The following is a 19,008-nucleotide window of genomic DNA, read 5'->3' on the forward strand; positions in this document are numbered from 1 at the left end:
ATGAATAGCGCCCTTCCTGCCCGCGCGATCGTGGCGAGATAACGATCTGGGCCGGCGACAGTCGCCGCCGCATCCCACGCGAATGTGGCGCACCGGCGGCAGACGCGGTGGGTCGGACGCTAACGAGATGCACGCGCAGCGCTGACCGCGGCGGCGGCGCGGACCGGGCCTGTGGTGGGCAGCGCGCACCGACAAACAATCAGAGTGGCCCACAGACGGCTCGGGGCTGGCTGCAATCCCGGACAACGGCTGCTGAAAGGACGAGAGAAATGAGATTTTCATCGGATGGTTTCCCTCTAACCTAAAATAATTTCAGAATTGGAAGCATAATCCTTTTGCGAGCACGTATGCTTTCAGTGAACAACCTAATTTGGTTATCCTGAATAGGTCGCTTTGACGTCACTCGCTTTTATTTTCTTAGTTATTTCTTCAGCCTTTTTATTTATTTTATAATTTAATTCGTTTTCGCTGCCGTGCCATCTGTACTCTGTGATAAGTTTTATGCTTTTAGCATTAACCTGCCAGTATTCTCGTGCAGACATTACACGAGCTCTTACGAAGCATCAATCAAATCGTTTATTTCTTAGTAAAGAGAATCATTAAAAAATATAATTACTTAAAGGGACCCTCCCACCTTAACATTAGTTTTGAGTTGAGATAGCCAAGTTTGCGGCCAGGCTCAGAAACCACCATTTATCCTGGTCGCAACCCCCGCAGCTTTATGGTGTTCAAGAAATTTCTTCCCTTTACTTGCAGGGTGGGACCAGCGTGGTCCCTATCTCTTAACCATTACGGGAATCTGATGACGTCATCAGGCTTTCGAACGTCCGTTAAATGTTTGACTAAAACGTTTTGTAGCACGCGGTGGTATATGCAACTTTGCGCGCAACAAATGCCGCACTTTCAAATAAAGTCGCTAGGAACAGCGGAGATCCCAAAAAGTAAACAAAAGTAAAAGTCTAATATCTTGAAAATCGGTGAATATTTTTCGATGAAATTTGGTAGATATTCGTTTTTGCTCTTTCTGAACCGAGCGACATCACTTTCATGCCAATTCATTAACTTTTTTGAAGGTGGGAGGGTCCCTTTAATTCTCTCACCTTTTTCTCCTTCCAGGGCATTTATTTTTCAGCTCCCTCGTTAGCGCTGCCAGTTCCCACTGATACCATGGCGGTGCGCGGCGTGCCTTAGTGTCACTCATCCCCACCGGTGACCGCCCACCCATCACCGAAGGTGTGCCACCCTCCCACGGCGCTTCCGCCTCACAAAAAGTTCCTAACACCCTCACAGGACCCGCAAACCGCTCCGACACCCCTGGCTAGCACCTCCGGCATGTCACCGTTCGGGTCGGCCGGCCGCGTTCAAAGTAACGCATTCCTGCCCGTGTTTGTCGCTCATTATCCGTGCTCCCACGGGGAGCCAACGGTCCGATTCTCCACGCGTGGGCTCCCCGAGGGGCGGCCGACCCGGCGCACCCCGGTGCACCCACCCCCTCTGGAGCGCACGGCCCGGCAGATTTGAAATCCCCACCGCGGCCGGCGGGTGGGGGCGGCGGGCGGCCGGCCCGCCAGGCTCCGCCCTCCGCGGCACTGCGGCACAGCATCGCGGCCGGCCGGCAGGGGCAGCGACACAGGTGCTCGGCGGCGGCGGCCGCCCAAATCAGTGCGCGCACAGATTTGGTGAGAGGGGGTGCGCGCGGAGCGCCGTCCGACAGAGCAGCGGAGTTGTGGGCGGGGTGCGTGTGCGGTGGAGAGAGGAGCGGAGCGCGGTCGGCCGGATTTCAATGGAGCGAGTCAGGTGAGTGCCGGGCCGAATGGGAAGTGATGTGCCGGTGGCGTGTGGTGGTGATGTTAATGTGCCGCTGATGACACCGGTTCGTTAGATTTAATGGTGCCAGGCTCCACGAACACTGCTCCACATGTCACGGCTCGACTTATGTCAGCCCAGAGCCATTTATACCTAAACCCACATATTTAGTGCAATGACTTCAATTCATTTCACCGTAGGTATAATTAAATAAGGCTGATGTGCATCTGATCCTCTTATCTTTACAGAGGCCAAAGAACAGTCCATGTTGCAGTAGACAGCCCTGATATTATATGCAAAATGGCTGCGAGTTTATCCGCTCATTTTCCGTCAAAGTGGCGAATTGTTTAACGGAAATAATAACGCCTCACGACGGAACTTGCTCACCTTGCCCGAAACGTGGCTACCTGGGTGCACCTGTAAAATTCGTATATGATGTAAGATAAAAACACCAAAACCACCCAACGTTACGTGTTATTCACTTTTTCAAGGGTGATATGACACATTTTACCATTGACCTATAATAAGTATAGACAGACTACTCTGGCTTAATCAGCGCCTGAAGGCCGTTCCCGCCGAGCGACACTAGCGCCACCGTACGTGTAAGGGCACGAACTAATGACACAATGCTTTGTCTATGGGAAAAACGCGAAAGTTTATCAACTTCTTTCTCGTAAATAACACGACGGAACGGAACGAGACTACGTCTACAATGAAGAAGCGTCCAAGCTAAATCACCTGAACATAGCACAAAGTCATAGGTTGAGGGGCACGGCACGCGCCACGTGCCAAATAAGTGGTGACAAATTTGTTCGATCTATGTACAATAACTTTACAACGACTGGGTTGATTGAGCTGAAACTTGGCATGTCGGTGGACACGCAAATGATAATGCATTTCGACGTGTCACGGTTAGGGTGCTGCTGCACGTGCGCACGTGCAGGGGACGCTTTCAGATCTCGAGAACGGCTGGGCCGATTGCGCTCAAATTTGGTACGTCGTTAGGGACCGTTTGACAGGGTGCCGTGCACAAGTCAGTTTGGGTTCAGCTTGCACGTGCGCACGTGCAGGGGTCGCTTCCACATCTCGAGAGTGGCTGGGCAGATTGTGCTCAAATTTGGTACACCGTTAGGGACCGTTTGACAGGGTGCCGTGCACAAGTCAGTTTGGGTCCAGCTTGCACGTGCGCACGCGCAGGGGTCGCTTCTACATCTCGAGAACGGCTGGGGAGATTGCGCTCAAATTTGGTACACCGGTAGCGACCGTTTAGGAGGGTGCCGTGCTGAAGTCCTTTTGGGTCCAGTTTGCGCGTGCACACGAGCATCTCGAAAGCGGCTTTGCCATTGCGCTCAGAATCATCATTTATTGATCCGTTAAAGGAGCATTCGGCTTCCCTATCACGTAGTTTGCATGTCTCATGCGCGTTTCTCTTCATGATTGCGAATTCGATTAATACAGTATGTTAGTTGATTTAACAATATGTATTGTGTATTTAAGATAAAGCTCAGCAGTAACATTCATGACATCATCAAAGCATCATCAAAGCATATGAAGATAAATATAATGTTCATGGTAGTAGAGACTGGGATGAGTGAAGAATACTCATACCGATCTGAGTGCACATAATGATGCATCATTTCAATCACCCATGAGCCTCTTTAACCCGCGCCCGGGAGGGCCTTTCAGCCAACTTCGCCATGGAGGGGGGACGTATTTGTCCACGCCATATTATCTCGCAAAGGAAGAAAGGTAGAAAGATTAAAAAAAGGGCAGGATGTAGCTCGCTATAAGAACTTTGAGAATCATCAAGACAATTTTTCTATCATGTCACCGCTAAAAGTCACTGGTGATCACCAAAAGGTCACGAATTCTGGTTTCCGATTTTAACAACGTTCCACAAATCAGCGCACACACAAGTAAATGAGGGGCCTTCTGCTCTTGAGCACTTATGTTGAGGCTTGCAAGAGATATTTAAGCCATTAGCAGGTCACACTTGGTAGGCATTTCGACTGTTGCAGTCTGGCTGAGCTTACATTCAGTTTTCTTGACGGCTCCAGCCTCCACCGTGTTTAATTGCAGTAGCAACTTACAACTGAAGTTCGTCAATCTTTTTTACTTTATATGTTGGCCATAAGTCGGGTTATGTCTGATTCAGCTGGCAGATGAATTTCAGCACACACCAGAAGCCTTCTAGCAACGGGAACATGGGCAGGTGCCTTCTTAGGTAGACCTTGGGTAGACCTATCATCATCATCATCATCATCATTTATTTAGCATCGCATTGTGCGACAATTGATAACAATAAGTAATAACAGAGTGTAACACGTCAACTGCACTCTATCTTTAAGAATCTTGGGTAGACCTCTTCCAAACCGTTTCTTATGACATTTGTGAAGATTGCAAGTGTCCCTCAGTTTTTTTTTCTTCTCTTGACTCTATCCATTAATAAATATGATAAAATCATCAGTGTCTGACTGCTCTAGCAAATAACCAGGATAAATTTAAATAAAATGACATAAAATGCTTTAATTACATAAATGCCAAATATCTCAGAACACACTTCTTGAAATGCTTGCTGTAATAACGGAAGTCAATTTTATCGCATTGAAATGATTCACTTATCACGTGCAATATGTGCTTGATATTTGTTTGTGCTCTTTATTGGTGACAAATCATCTTTTCTTGTTTAATATGCACCGGACTGTCAACACACCTTACGCAATTTGCAATGCGGCATCAATAATTAATGATGCCGAGGACTTTGTTTATTCCGTTACCATGGAGACGATTTTCGTGAGGCTTGACTTCAAACCATAAACGTTTAAATAAATGTTTTGTAGTAAATGTTAGCGTTCTGTTACACATTTTAAAATAAATTAACGCTAAATATTCAATAAACTTTTATTTTTACGTCCGTGATTAAAAGTTAGGATTGCCCTTATCCTGCGCTGTAAATTCAGAAAACAATTTGCTTCTTTGGTCGACGAGGAACGCCGCAAAGACGCGAGTAGTTCGTCTATACTTATTATAGGTCAATGCATTTTACCTACAGAGTCAAGTACGTTTTTTCGGTTTCGTTCGAATATAGCGCGGGCACTTTTTCACAAATTTCCTCTGCCTTGCATGACATATTGACATATACATACACACATACTACAAATTAACGTCTTTCCTAGCCAACAGAGCAGACACCGAAGCTAGTCTGAAGAATCCACTCGAAGTGTTCAAAACATCACCTTTCGCAATAAACGCCGCTTCTATAATTCTCCGCTGGGTTTTAGAAAAGTTTTGATCCACATGTGTAGCCCGCGTCCAATCAGGTAAATGCCCTTCTTTCTCAGCGTGAATAACAAATGCATTAGAAAGTCTGTGATTACGTAAATCCCCCCTGTGTTCACGGACCCGTGTTTTGAGACCCCTACCAGTTTCCCCGTAGTACACCCGCGGGCACCCACCACATGGAATTTTGTAAACTACGCTGTCTCTGTTGCGAGGCTGTTTCCTTTTTTTACGCATTATCCCACCTATCTTCTGCCCCCCTACAGAGACTATGCGCAGCGCAGGACCTATCAGTTTCTGAACCGTTTCATTCAAGGGAGAATGCGGAGCTATTACCATTGGTTTGGTTTCTGCCACAGGCTGACCAGCTACAGCTGAGGGCTGGTTATCTGAGGTGACAGATCGGGACCTGTAAAGCTTGCAAATTGTTCGAAGCTAGCTTTTGACATTCATTTGCAATCAATACAAAGAGATAAATGCTCAGTTAAAATTTGTTTGTATCCTAACGCTTATGATTACGCCTGATCCGTGGACAAGCGCTTTAGCCCGGCAATTTTTCATCATGTTTTCTGTTTGTTTGTTTTTTTTTTTGCTGCCCTAAAATCTGATCAGCACGGGACGATCAATTACTTATGTTGCTTAGGTAGTAATTTCAGTAGGAATGGTAAGTTTCGCCGAATACGGCTATGTTGCGATGAAGATTGCCCGCATTGATACCTAATGAAAAAGCATCTCAGGATTTTCATTTTTCACTTCTCATATTGTGGTGCAATGTAGATTGGTTACCACTTACCTTAATAAGTATTTGAACTTGTAAACGACAACTTTTATGAAGCCTAATTTATATGACAAAGCACGCCTTTATTTCCCAAGCGATTTTAACTTTTAGCAAATCCAATTTCTAAAACACACTTACAAATGCAAATCATGCCAAACTATGCGACTCTTTTCTAATGGAATCATCAAAGTGATCGATTCGTCTTCAGTATGCATTTGTATTCTATTTATGCATCCCATCCAACCGAAGAATTCTGAATTTGGCTACGAAGGTCACTCGCGGCGCAATGTGCGTTCCTGCATGCCCAAGCCAGGTAGTGTCTTCAGCGCAGTCATTATGCAGGGCGCACCCCGCCTGTCTGTCAGCCTGCCCCTTACCATCTAAAGCCATCGGCTGCCGTTCTGCCCAGGGTGACCGTATAGTCTCCGAGCGATTTGCTGCTCCCCTGGGCTGCGCCATTCTCTGAGCCTCTAGGACATTTCAGACAATTCTGCAATACCCATGCAGACGGCTCGTGACAGTTTTATCTGCGGTGGGGGCCCATCGAGATTGCGCTCCGCTGGGTTTTCGGCCTGCCTCGCGGGGCTCAGGCCGGACGGTGTGGTGTCGAAGTCAAACACGGAGGCAGTGAAGGTGATGACCGAAAACCGTTGGAGTGTCTGATGAATCGAGTAGCTGGTGCCGGCCAATTCAGCGGGCAGTTCTCACGGTCTCCATTATGGGTGCTATTAGGGCACGAATAGCGCGGCAAAGCCCGACTCACGACCTCGACGGCAGCCTTTTCTCCGAGCATCACGCCAGCCCTGCTTCCGTGCGGCCAACGGCCGGAGTGCCGGTGATACTTCAGACTGAAACCGACCCTCGAGTCGCCCGCCAGCGCCCGCAGAGCGGCTGGGACGGACGCTGAGAGCACCCTCCACTCGACAGAGGTCTCAGCCGGGAGACCCGCCTGCTGGAGACGTAACAAGGACGGTTTTAGGAAGGAGCGATATAATGCTCAGTCGAGTTTCTCTTTGTTCTATAAAGTAACTCTCTGCTCTCGCGATGTTCGTCGTGGTTATATCACGTTATTTGTGTGTGTTCTGGTGGTCTGGCTCTCTGAAACGACTCGTCGGCCGTCTAGCTCCTCTGAATGACAGACGAGACGGAGTTGTACTGTCGTTACCTGATCTGGTCGGTAATGAGGGCGGTACGTGTACGTCTCAGTAACGACCCATACACACCGTGTGGTGTCGGAAAAATGCGCCTCTGCCGCCTCCCCCGGCGCCGTTTCCACGGATGTTCGTTCTGTCTCCGTCCTCATTATAGCGCAGAAAGAACGGGCCGAGACGGCAGCCAGATCCAGACGAGATGCCGCGCCCAATAACGCAGAATCCGCCGCCCCGCGCCAGCGCCCGTCCTGATACGGGCGCTGCTGTTTACCATGTTTGCTTGGGAAAGCAGGATTCCGAAGAAATCATTTTGAGATCCAGTGATTATACCTTCTTAGAATTGACACTCCCCAAGCGCTCCATGGCTACTAAGACTTTTTTATAGTCCAAGTCAACCTGACACCTACATATATTTAGGGACATTTTCCTTCAAAATGTAGACAAGTACGATGACTGAGGACTGAAGAGGATGCCTTTGACGATTTTCTCGCTCCCTTTATCACCCTCTTTTTTTAGGTACTCTTCTTTCCTCTCGCCCTCTCTCTTTTCCTCTCTCTCTCTCTCTCTCTCTCTCTCTCTCTCTCTCTCTCTCTCTCTCTCTCTCTCTCTCTCTCTCTCTCTTCTCGTTCTGGTTGATGCGTATGCATGCATCGCTTGCAACTGCTTCAATCCAGTGCAATATTGCTGCCACGCTGGCACTAAAACCACAACATTCTGAAAGGATTTAAAAACGTCACTCGCTGGCAGCTTCTTATGAGTTGAAAGTGCAGTCTGCTGCTGTGAGTGAGGAAAACACATCTATTCTCTTTATAGGGAAAAAAATATTATGGTCAGGTCCAGAAGGCGAATAATGGGAGCCTGAGCCCAGAGAGGTTATGAAATCCCGATAGATATGAATGATTCACATTTGTTTGGCTTTACGGAATATATGGGTTTGCATCCATCTGTATCATAGGTTTTCGGAGCTTGAAAGAAAAACATCGAGCGAAAATGTCCAGAGCGGACAGCTTCAGCTGTGAAAATTAAGAAACGAATGGCACCTTATCTTTCCTAGTCTACTACTGCGCCAAAATATTTTGAATAAAATTTGTATTATCTTCAAGGTATATAGCAGCATACGATCAAATACTGCGATGTATTATTCCTCTATCGGATGTATTAACTGCCCCTTTCACTTCCACTTACCCACCTGTCGGCGTTTTTTTTCTCTGAGTGATTCGCCTCCCGTCAGCTCTCTCTCCTCTCTCCATCCGCCGATCACACCACCACTAACCGCTAAATCAATCACCCGTTACCGCTGACAAAAAGCACGGCCCGTCCAGCCCTCCCCGCCGCCGTGTCGGAGCTGTCGGCCGACAAATTCGACAGGTGTCAGCTGTCGGCTGGTTTCGGCTGGTCGGCTGGTAGTTAGCACGGGCCGTCCCGTCTCACGGCAGGCGCTTCACGCTCTCCCAACGGCTGCAACTTCCGGCACCGTCGCGGGCGGCGGGCGGCGGGCGCTCAACATCTGCCGCAGGGCGGAGGGGGGGGGGGGGGGGTCGTCGGTCATTGTCGCCAGCTGGACGGCGGTCCGTGGACCTGCCATTGACCGCAGCCAGTTCCGGCGACCACTCTCTCTCTCTCTTTCTCTCTCTCTCTCTCCGACAACCAGATGCACTGAGCCGCACTGATTGCTGGGCTGAGTGGCCTGAGTGGGACCCATTGAGTCGGACCCATTGAGTATGACGCGTAGAGAGGTTATTGTGGGGAGTGACATCGGTGTGAGATGATGACGTTGAAGCACAGATCATTGGGTGGCACGAGGCCTGTGCTGCATGACACGACATCCGGCTATGGAAAATTGATGCGGTGGATGTCGTACAGGCTATGATGGTCGTCATAGCGCAGGTATTTCAGCAAGATTGAGAGAAGACGTCGGGGATCAACACCATTGCTGCGACATTGCACACATTTACCTATAAATAAACAGTAAAGAATGAAGCCGAATGATCAACATCAAGGTTAGCAAACTGATCCTACAAACGTTTTCCACCAGGACCACAGAAGTCAGCTTTCGCTCCTTGTTGACGTGTGGAAATTCCCGCCGATCTTGAGGCCAGGACTGCTCACTCGGCGTCCTGTCTCCGAGTCTCCGGTTTCTGTTAGCTATAAGAAGGCTAAGTGGTCGTGATGTGCCACTGTCCAACCGACGCGGTTCTTTGTTCACCCTAACGAATAGACTTCAAAGGGAGATAATGCCTTTTGGGGATGTCACGCCCGCGCCGGTCCCAACCTTTGGGAACTCTGTGTCGGAGGAGATGGCAGACAGGAAATGATCAAGGTCAGCGCTGGCCATATGGCGTTCGAACCCCTAACAACCGCAGTTAGTACGGAAAAACGTAAATTGCCCACCGAAGTCGCGACGCTGGCGCCTTCGGGCGATTTTTGTGTGCCTTCCTGATCGCAGCATTCGCAAATGACCGAGCCAAATGACGTGGAGAAGCATTGATGGTTCGGAATGTTATAAGCGTCTTATAAATGTCATGATTTGCTGGTCAGTGGTAGTTATTGAAAGCGAAAGGAGCAATTTTGATAATGATGCTTTATTGTGGGTATCAAGTCATCCGTATGGGCTTCTAAATCTACCTGCCTAAGTATTTTATGAAGTCATCCACCAAGCACTATTCTGAGCCTATAAAACTTTTGATAATTGGCTGAGGACGCTAACTGAGCAGCTAGCCAAGATTGATGCAAGACGACTTGTCCAAAAAACATTCTGATTAAAACTGGTATTAATAAAACGTCCTCCTGCGCAATTTTGTCGATCGATAGCCGCCCAATCCATCATTATAATTGATGTGAAATATCGTCCTCCAGGTGTGTGACGTTTACCTCCCCGAGTGCTAGGGCCGGGGAGCAGTCCAGTCCCAGGACCAGATCGTGGGCTGGACCAGGTGTAAGAGCTGCCCTACAGGCCACACCTGTATGTGCGTGCTGGGCGGGGCCGTCTCCGCCACCCGCCGCACGGGTCCTCAGTCCGGGGACACAGGCCCCGCTCAGTCCGGTCAGTCTGTCCGCGCTCGGCCGCCGCCCTCCCGGCTGTCAGCGCACGGGACCTTCCCCCGGGTCACACTCACCTGCTCTGCCGGCTACCTCGCCGGCCTACTCTGTATGCTAATTCCGGTAATCGATAGGCAAACTGCGGCTCCGACCCCAACGGACGGCTGTCGTATCTCTCGATAAAATACGGCGGGCACTCAGCCACCACCAAACACGGTCAGTCGGCTCTCTGCTCGGCTCTCCGCCGCTCCAGTCTGTCTCATTACCTGCGCGCTGCGGCCAGCTCCAGTTTACGGCCAACGATAGCCGCTATTGTTACGCAAATACCTGCCGTCCGCCAGAGTTCAAACCGCTCCCGCAGGCGGCCGGCAGACCGCCGTTTCCCCGACCGCAGAAAGCACCGAGCGCTAAACTCGGAACGGCCTCTCCGCTGCACCGCTGCACTTGCATGGGATCAGGGAAGAAACGGTTCCGGCTCGACGGGAAGTGAGAGGAAGGGAGGGAGATAAGGAGGCGGGAGGAGGAGAAGAAGTGAGGGAGATAAGGTAGAAAAGGAAAGAGATGGGGATTTCATTTTAGTCTCGCTTATTTGCGCGAACTCAGCGACGCTGTGACGGTATAAAAGTCTGCCAGAAGATGAAGAAATTAAGCTTCGGGCAAATAGGAAAAAGTGCAAAAGATATGAAGTGAAGACGAGCTATGTTTTGATATCAGAGGCCAGAGCGGCAGTTGCTGACAAGAGAGAAGGTAAACACGACTGAGTGAAATCGAAGCGGAATCGGAATGTCAGGTGAATTTGAAAACCTAATAGTTGGCTGAGCCGAAGTCGGCAAGGTGACCGCTACGACCGAGACGAATGCTGTGCGCGTGTTTACGACCGAATTTCCCCGCCGGCTTCTCGGCGCAGCGCTATTAGCGTCTGCGTGATGACGGCCTGCCGCGAGAGGCAGTCGCCGGCGGATGACGGCCGAATGACGCGGCTGATGACGGTGTAATGACGCGGCCTTCAGTGACGCGGCGTCAGCCGGAGGGAGGGGGAGGGGGAGCGAGAGCGACAGTCATCGTCATTGATGGTCGATGTCATCGGAGGGTGATGATATTGCAGGTCCGTGGAAGTCCTGTCGTCAGCAGGTAGTATAAAACACAATTTATGATTGAACGATGGGATAGGAATCCTATTGCCTTTTGATATAAATAAGTTAGCGTTCAAGGAAATACTCTAGCGACAGATATACTTAAACTTATGAATAATAAAAGCCAATTTATGAGAAAGATAGGCTTATGAAGGACTTTTTTAGGACTTAAGGACTTTTTTATTTAGGCATTTTTAGTGTGTCTTGACTGGGGATGTCTGTCTCCAAATCCACTTCTTTCGCCGCCGCGCCGGTCGATGTCAGCCGTCGGGCCTCGGGGGCAGCACACCGCCCCCCGCCGCTGGGAGCCCATTACCTCTCCGTAAAGGTGTGAGCGGCGATGACGCGCGGAATCGGAGCCTCATCAGCGGCTGATGACGCGCGGCGCCGGCACCGGCTGCTTGTTTTAATAATGACGCCGGACAGGAGCGCCGGACGTGACCGGGGAGCCGAGCTCGGTCTAATGACGGCTGTCAATGGGTGACCGCTGCACTCTCATCGAGGGAAACGTCCATTAGAAACCGACACCGACCCTGCCGGAGGAGTGAAACGACTAAATTAAGTGCAGAGCGTGATTACGCAGAGTCCCGTGTGAGGCCGCGTTGCAGTTCGTGGCGCCTTTGATGCTGTAAAAGTTGGCATGAATTAGACGGGCCGCCTGGGTCATACACAGGTAGCAGCCAGTGGGTATGAGGTGTTGCGCTCTTATCTAGTTATTCTTTTCTGGGTAGGCGAAAGTGTTAAGTAATCTTGGGCGAACGTGAGCCTGCAGTCACCATTTGCAGATCTATTCTTTACCATAGACACTGAATCATAATGAAACGTTTAACAAATTTTAGATGAGTCATTACTCGATGCAAGCATATTGTGCATTTATCAGGAGTCAAAAGGCATATGCCAAATTCGTCCATTGCAAACTGGTAGACTAATGTTGAATGTCAAGGATCAGAGCTGGTTTGCCTCATTACTGACTGCTACTGAAATCGTTACGTAATGGTGAAGAATGGACGAGCTATGCATTATGCATTTTCCACGGCGTTAATGTCAGCTGTGCGCCGTCCTGCATTTATCACCGACAGACGGTGACGGGCGCCGTCAATTCTTCTCCGCTCGGACAAACTTCACTACGCACCTCGGGGCAGCTAATTCTTCCTTTGACGTCATATATCGGCAGCCAATCAGCGATGTTCAATATTAATGCGGCTGAAGTGGACCATTCTTCACGTCTAATCGGAGCACGCAAGAAGGCAGGCGCGCTTGACGCATAAAGGGCCTCGCGGAAATGGAACGCCGAAGACCACGCCCACCGGCCGAGGCATCTGGTCGTACGCTGAACATATTGCAAAGGGCCGTTCGATAAGTTGCGTGTAATATGTGCGCAGGTCGCGATAATGTCTACCACCGTCATTTATTTCATTTCTGCATAATTTGAATATAGTTAGTATTGTAAGTGCCAAGACATATTTGTATTTGACCTAATGCAGTTTGTAACCCCGTCTCAAAAGTTACACATATCTAAACTCACGGCAGCAACTTCCTTCGTGCCCGAGTTGCCATCAATCAGCCGACCTCGGCCACCTTTCTGAGAGCCGCCGGCCGCCTCTGATCCCTGATCCATTAGCAGGGCGGCTCGGAGCTCCTGCCGCAATCCGGGATTCGGGCGGCGCCTCTGGGCGGTCCCCGGTGGCAGCGCGGGTCACCGCCGCCGTGCGTGGCTCCCCGCCACCTCCCGATGATGGAGCAGCGACTCCAGTGGCCTCTCGGGACCGGTCAATTACGTTACAGAGCGCCGCGGCCGCGCCGGCAGCTCCTGCAGGTCAGCCGGGTCGACCCGGGCGCTCAGGGCGCGCCGCCGATCGTATTTCACGGACCTGGGGGCCGACCGAGATTGGTGAGGTATGGTAATGCCGCCGCCACCGCCGCCACCGGCGCCGCCGCAGCGCCGCCGGGGGTGCAACGAACGCGCCCATCATCTGAGAGACGCATCAACGCGGCGGGAGGAATCTCAATGGTCGCCGGTGCGCTCACGCAATACGCAGAGACGCGCTGGGGGCGGTCAGCAGGCTGGTGCTGGCGAGCTAGATGGTAAGAGAGATGGTGAGCGCGGGGGTTCGAACTGGGCTCAAACCGAACGCTGCGGTCGAACTGGGACCAGGCTCATTTCTCAGCGAGCGGCCGGTCCTCGCCCGCCGCCGATCTGACATCGGAATGTGACACGTCAGACGGATGGCCGCAGCTCGCAGATGCTGTCTGCCGGGAAGCGCCCGGTGCAGCCGCGCGCAGAGAGCGGCGGGGCAACTCGTCACGCCCTGCGAGCCACCGGTCGGCTTGTACCGGCCGCCGCAGCACCGTGTACCCTGTCCGCCCTGTGCGCGATGCCCAAGGTCGTGTTGGGGACAGTGAGAGATGCGCCCTGTCGGTCGGACGTCCCGGCAGGGCTGCTGCCCGCGACAGGCCGGTTCCCAGGGAAGGCGCTGGTATGCGGCGGCGCGCAGGGTGGCTCGGACGGGAGGACGCGGGCCGGACTCACGGACGAGGGACGGGTCGAGACATCGTCCGCTGTTGGTCCGGGGTCGGCTGTCAGCTGGTGATGTGAAAGTCGGAGTGACAGCGCGCCCTGGTATATCCTGAAGCAGTGCACTTCCATAAATAGTCCTCTCCAGACTGCCGCTTCGAATGAAGCTGCTGAGTTGACTTTGATGCGCGCAAGACGGCCCTGAACGCTGGGACGACATCGAATGTAATGCTTTATTTCATTATTACAAAGCTATTGTATGCCTGACGCTTATCGACAAACAAGCGAAAAACATTATTTTCTCCTGTAGACTGCTGTAGGCACTTTGCACGTAATAACACCACGATTCTGTCAATTGTCATTAATATATATTCCCGACCGGGGCTGGGAAAATGCGTTTTATTCACCGAGGTTTTTGTGCGGAGGACCGAGTGCCGGTAGGCACGAGGTCCGTAGCCAAAAACCGAGGTGAATAAAACTGCATTTTCACAGCCCAAGGTTGGGAAGAGATTTACCACATGCCGTACCGGCGCAACAGTTAATATATTTATAGTCACCGTTATTATTTTTTGTGTTTTTCATTATTGGGCTGCGTTGAGCATGAAAGATGAAATTCCTACTTCCCCCTTATTTAGGGTTTGAAAAAGCTGAGGATGAAGATGGTGAAGCGCCAGAAGTTAGAATAAAGATATGGAGTCCAGCAGGAGTGAGGAAACCGTGAGGAAAACTGAAAATTGGGTGAAACGCTGAATCAAACGCGTCTTGGATCCCAGCCATGGAACAATATCAAATGTTTCATTGTGGCGTTAAATTGTTCGTTTTTTGCGTGCATTATGTAGAAATAATGATTATTCCGACCATGTTCTGCAGCAATAAATACATTGGCATTGGAACGATAACCTTGTTTAGTTGAATTACGTTGACAGCAAAAGTAAGTTAAATACGCAGTCACTTACTTTTGCTGTTGCTGTTAGTGAACACACAATCCGTAAATATCTTCTTTGAAATTGGTTCTTCCGCTCAGATTATTCAGTAAAATTTTGTCTGGGAAAATCAAAAAGCCCTAGGGCCGAATCGTTTCCCAAATACCTTCAACATTAGCCGAGGCGGGCCGAAGCCATTTCCCAAATGCACGTGCTAATGTTAAAGGGATATCTCGGCATGTGGTAAACTTTAAATATGTTCCTTGATAAAAGTTGCATCGTTGCAACAGCTCTGTAAACCTTGTGTTGCCCAAGTTTCACCCAGATAAACTGCGCAGAAGGATCCCCTCGGTTTCTCTTCAATCATACTTTCTCTCGGAGATCAAGCTATTCGCTTCAGTTCAGTGTGTCTTGCTCGTGCAGCTATTGGCATATAAAACAGACCCGCATATGTCTCAGTCGGGAATAATTCACATCTATTCCAGCTGAAATGAAAATCCATCTATCCGGCGTCTGCCAGCGGAAAGTTTGGCGTCGCAGTGATGATATGACCGCTGCGTGCTCCGAGCGGACGGCTCGGTAGGAGATCGGGCCGCCGTACTCATGGCTGGTTATTGAGACAACTCCGTGCGCAGCTACCGTGTTATTAGATGGCACATCTGGAGATTTAGAAACGCAGTGCCGCTCGGCGCTCTGAGGCCTTGACAGAATATCTCAAGCTTCGCAACCGCCGAGTAAATGAGTCGTCTGTCAACATCTTTAAGTGCTACTTTTGTGAAAAGTTGAATTAGTTTGCTCTTTTTCGTCCACAGTCTTACACACCGTCTCAGAGGACGCGATAAGTTTGGGCAAAAGTTATCGCTCGTATAACTAGCAAATAACTGACTTTCTCTCCTGAAAAAAAAAACTTGAACCAAGAACGTCAGCAAAAAATAAGACAACCATTAGGGATCTTATCTTACCTTCAAGAAACGTCACATAGTTTCCACATTTTAGCTCAAACACGCTTTTTATCATTCCTGCCGTCATCCGTATCATCAAACGATATCAAAACATACCTGGAGAGGAATCCTTTCTGAATTCCCACGTCGTATCAAACATGCCAGGAACGCACAAGCCATTCGTGTATTAAGCCCAAGTTTCTGTAAATCTCAGACCTGGATGGGACTGGGTGAGGCCAGAGGCGCACTGCAGGACCGGGTGTGTCTTGTGATGAGACATGCGCGTCTACTTCTAGTCTTGTGCTTCTTAGTCTAGTCTAGTCTAGTCTTCTAGTCTTCTAGTCTTGTAGTTTAGTCTAGTCTCTTGTGCTAGCCGTGCAAGACGTGCTAGCCGTTACTGACGAGTCTGGGGTTAGGAGTACGAGTCGATCAAGAGACTGGTTGTTGGTAGACGAACCAGACGTGCTGGTTTTCGGGGACGTGCAGTCTCTCAGGGACGTGCTCGGTCGCTCACCAGACGTGCCGCCTATCCCGGCCCGCTCAGAAGTCGGACGAGCCGGTCGGCCTCTCCGTCTCTCACCCCACGGCCACGGCTGGCGTGGCCAGTCTTCTATGTACCGTGGCGTGGCCCCGCCGCCGCTCCATGGTCGCCGCTCTAATCCGTCGGGACCTTTGGTGCGCACGCGGACGCACTAATTTGGCGCGGGGCGGCACAGACGCATCCAACACGATAATGGCCCGACCCGGGCAGACACAATGGCCGCCCGCTCAGCCGCCTGGCAGAAAGGAAACTACCGATTCCGCGCTATTTGCCGATTCTTCCATGTGACGGACGACTGCGGAGCATTTCGAATGGTCCAAAGGGAGTCTAATTTGAAGACGGCGCAGCCGCGCACGGTGGGTGAGAGCGAAACGAACAAATTCGAATTTCGGGAGATGCGGATGAAACTGCGGCGTCGGGAGTTGATTCGAGTGGGCGATGTGAGAACTAGGTCTCATCGGACCAGCCCGCGAGACGCCTTAGTTTGCAAAGTGAAAATATCAGGGAGCAAACATCATCCACTTGAAAGCCGACAGGGCGTCAGATGGCTCTGACACACGCCAAGCCAGGCTTCCACACAGATGACACACACAGACACACAGACATACAGACAGACCGACGCACACACACTCACCGGAACCGTTGACAAAAGACAGACAGAGAGGGTACCGGCGAACGGTCCGCTTTGTTCAGTTATAGTGGCGGTTGGCGGCGGTGGCGACCGTGGGCAGGGACACAGCGACTGGTCAACGGTGGCCAATCGAACCGACGACGGGCCGCCGGTCTCCATTGGAGTCGCCGGCCCACAATCGTCTGGCCAGTGTCCACTCTCCTCCGTCGCCGCCGCCGCCCGCGCCGGCCCCGCCTGGGGTCCCGGCTGCGACACGGTTTTTGTTGTAGCTCGCCCATTTTATGACTGTCATTATTCAGCGCTCTCGGAGCCCGACTGCGGAGCCCCGGGCCGACCGGCCGACCGCGGGCCGAAAAATACTGGGGGCAGCCGTCCCGCGGGCCCAGATAGATCTACCTGCGGACAAAAAGGTGTGTTATGGTCCACCAGCCTTCCAGGTAGATTTAGAGCCCGTTTCGCCTCGGTCCGGGGTTTCGTCCCTGGCTGAAAGGGGTGGTGGCTGGTTTGCCGTTTGAATGCGGGCCACGTTCTTGCGGGGCAGTAAAGACGTTCGCTCCTCCGCGCCGAGATTTGAAGACGCGCCGCTGTGTTCTCACCCTGTCAGTGCTGGTGACATCAAACAAAAACAGATGAAACAGGTACAGTGGATCTAGTAAGGATCTCCAGACGAAACTAGATGGCGTTGAGCCTCAGTCGAGTCCATGTGAGATTCAAGGAGAGGTCACTAGCGAGCTGAGCCCGGTGGGGAGGTGGGGAGGGAGGCGGGGCGGGGCGGGTGGCGAGGGCACGGTACGGGTGACCTGTCAAACAGCCCCGGCGCGGTGGGGCACTGCCGCAGGCAAATGGCGCAGTCCAGCGTTATTCCATATCGCGGTGGTGGGCCGGGCGGCCGGTTAGTTTGGCAGTTGGCTGCTTGGAAGGAAAGGATAATGAGGCATGGGTTTGCTGTGGCCGGTTCATCTACTGTCAACTATGATGAACCCAAAGTAATGCGAATGTTATGTTGGTATAATGCAGCTGGCAATGCAATGCTAGGGAATACTCCGGGCGCCCAGTAGCTATAAGGATTATATTATTTATGTCTCCTGAAATTTTCATTCAATATAATTCAAGCAATAGAAAGATCGTATCGTTCGCCAGTTTTTTGACCGGCTGGCGTTTCTTGCGTAGAGCGCCCTTTGGCAAATAATCATCACGCAGGTGATTTTTTACTGGTAAGATTTAAGCCTTTAAGGTCAAATCAAGTCGCTAAGAGAAGATGAGGAAAAGTAGACGAATGCCACATTTTTGTGCATGAAGTCTCGAGTCAAAAAAGGTAAAAGTTAATATACGTGTAAGCTTAAAACAATAAGATCAGTTAATAAAAATATTTGACCCGAAGTTAGCCTCTGTTTTGTCTGACCATGATTGCGTGTAAGACACCGGTCCAACCGGGTTCAACCCGGCCCAACCTGGTTGGGCTCCCCTTTTATAATATTAAATTTGGCCCGAACCCTTTGAATGAAAGGAATCACAATGACAGAGTCCCCGCTAAGCTGAGCTTGTTGCGTTGACCCGGCTCTCTACCTTCCGATCAAACAATTCCTGGTCTATGGCAGAATTAGAGTCAAAATTTTAACGTGCGCACATAACCGCGCACGGCCGGTCCCCTCACTGACTTCGCCTGGCAGCGGCCTGTCACCAACCACAACCATGTTACCATACCCGTCAGGAGGCTCAAAAAACGTCAAACACACGTCGCGTTTCGAACCCGGACTTATGCAACCGGGACGTGCGCTCTCACCACATGGCACATGGAGTCCAACGCTCTACCGACCGAGCTACCGGGACGGACATTTACCTTGCGGTTTCGCCTCGTGACATTGACAGACGTCAGACACTTTGGCCGAACTCTAGTCGAAACACTGAGCAAGCTGCGCAGGGCGATAGGTGCTCGTAGCGTTGAGGTTGGGTAACCTGTGAGCTGAATGCGATGTCGTGAGTTCGAGCCCCAATCCGGGGTCTGGTTTTATCTCGACACGAACCAAAATCTTTCCTTCTACTGCAACACAGATAAGCACGATGACATCTTTCCCCAATATCTTTCCCCAATATCCTCTCAAAAAGTAAAAGTTATCACTTATAAATTTTTAGCAAAGTTTCATTTTTAAGAAAATATTTTTGGACATTTTTCTGGAGCCATTTCAAATCTTTTTTCTTTTCTGATTCTTTTCGGCCCGATAAAACCCACCAAGACTGAACGTGCCAAACGAAAAATATATAACTCAAATA

The 19,008-nt window shown here is 50.7% G+C and overlaps 1 protein-coding gene across 1 annotated transcript in view; it reads left to right on the forward strand.

Moving 5' to 3' along the window:
* Positions 1 to 1,685: 1,685 nt before the first annotated feature.
* Positions 1,686 to 19,008, forward strand: part of LOC122387136 — a gene marked incomplete at its 3' end in the record, with an annotated part of 41,758 nt that continues 24,435 nt past the window's right edge. Inside the window, exon 1 of the mRNA XM_043377031.1 lies at positions 1,686 to 1,797. The remainder of the gene's footprint in view (positions 1,798 to 19,008) is intronic.

This window comes from Amphibalanus amphitrite, unplaced genomic scaffold (genome assembly GCF_019059575.1).
Source record: "Amphibalanus amphitrite isolate SeventyFive unplaced genomic scaffold, NRLGWU_Aamphi_draft 000274F_arrow, whole genome shotgun sequence".
Lineage (NCBI taxonomy): Eukaryota > Metazoa > Arthropoda > Thecostraca > Balanomorpha > Balanidae > Amphibalanus > Amphibalanus amphitrite.